General features: G+C 51.8%; 1 long non-coding RNA gene across 1 annotated transcript; it reads left to right on the top strand.

Annotated features, from left to right (window-relative positions):
* Positions 1–12: 12 nt before the first annotated feature.
* On the top strand, positions 13–1,040 carry LOC107181492. Its single transcript, XR_001512157.1, has 2 exons — positions 13–359; positions 441–1,040. It is a non-coding gene; the product is annotated as an uncharacterized LOC107181492 (long non-coding RNA).
* Positions 1,041–1,196: the final 156 nt, after the last annotated feature.

The raw sequence follows: 1,196 nt of genomic DNA, 5'->3' as shown, positions 1-1,196 counted from the left end.
CAGGCCCTGGCTCTTTGCGCTCCTGGGAGGAAGGTACTTGGCAGGATTCAGACCCAGCCAACGCCCCCTGCACAGTTTGCACCGCCCCATGTCTCTGATCCTGCCTTCTCTTCCCAGGTAGAAATCGCTTCTTACCCAGGCCTGAGAAGACACTGGTAGAACAGGCTCCGACTCGGATAACTGGTCTCCAATTCTTCCATGTGCTCCTCAGCCCCCAGACTTCCTTTATCAGAGTTCAATGCTTATTACTATGAAAGCAACACAAAGAAATAAAGTGATATCTACCTGAAACAATTGTCCATGAGAATCTATGACTGTCGGGTCGCTCTGTGCTCCGCCTTCTGGGAAGATCCTTGAGGGTTTGTAAAAAAGGATGGGGCTGCTGTTTCCCATATAGTTTTGATCGATTCCTGCATTTCTGTCTCGTCCTTCTCTCTCAGGGTCTACTGACACTCAGATTCCCTGTTGGTCAGTTTCCAAAACCTGACCTTGGGCCGTGGGGCATTATGAGTCATAGTTTCTGAGTTTGGGTCCCATGAAAGGTGTATATGTGCGTCTGAGTGGAGGAGCAACGCTTTTTGCTACACTTTCTCTGATACTGCGGCTGCTGGCCTTTCCACACCTTGATGATTGTTCCAGGTTTCTAAGAAGCTCTCCCCTCTTCCCCCTCCTCCACTCATCCCAAAGGGCCCCTAAACTGTTCCAGAAGGGACTCCTGACCAGCCTGTGACAGCCCCCCTCCAAGTTCTACATGTCCCTCTCTGGGCCTCATACTCTTGCCTGGGGTAGAAAGAACCACTGACACTCTCGGTGGTGAGGTCACTGTCTTGGCCTGAATTCCCTGCTTATGAAATAGCAGCTGGGATGGCCGGGCCAATTCTGGTGGAGCCACACCCACAGCGAGAGGTATAAGGGATGCGGCTGACACTGGCCACCGCAGCCTCCTGCCCTCACTATGAAGCTTAACAACCTCCTGGTCTTCACGGTGCTCCTGGCCCTCAGGATCCTGTCGTCCTGGGCTGTCGTAGATGCGGGCAAAGGTGAGTCAGGGTCTCTCAGGCCTTCCTGGTACCTGGAAGTCATCTTTCCCATGGTCTGGTCCATGGCCCCTAATTTCAAGCTTCCTTTTCTACTGTTTGCTCTTTTTCACGGTCACATCATTTTGAGCTCCTGTTTAATTTTCCAGATTTTCCTCA

Source organism: Myotis davidii, unplaced genomic scaffold (genome assembly GCF_000327345.1).
Source record: "Myotis davidii unplaced genomic scaffold, ASM32734v1 C63801811, whole genome shotgun sequence".
In the NCBI taxonomy this organism is placed as follows: domain Eukaryota; kingdom Metazoa; phylum Chordata; class Mammalia; order Chiroptera; family Vespertilionidae; genus Myotis; species Myotis davidii.
This window is presented reverse-complemented; position numbering and strand designations above follow the sequence as displayed.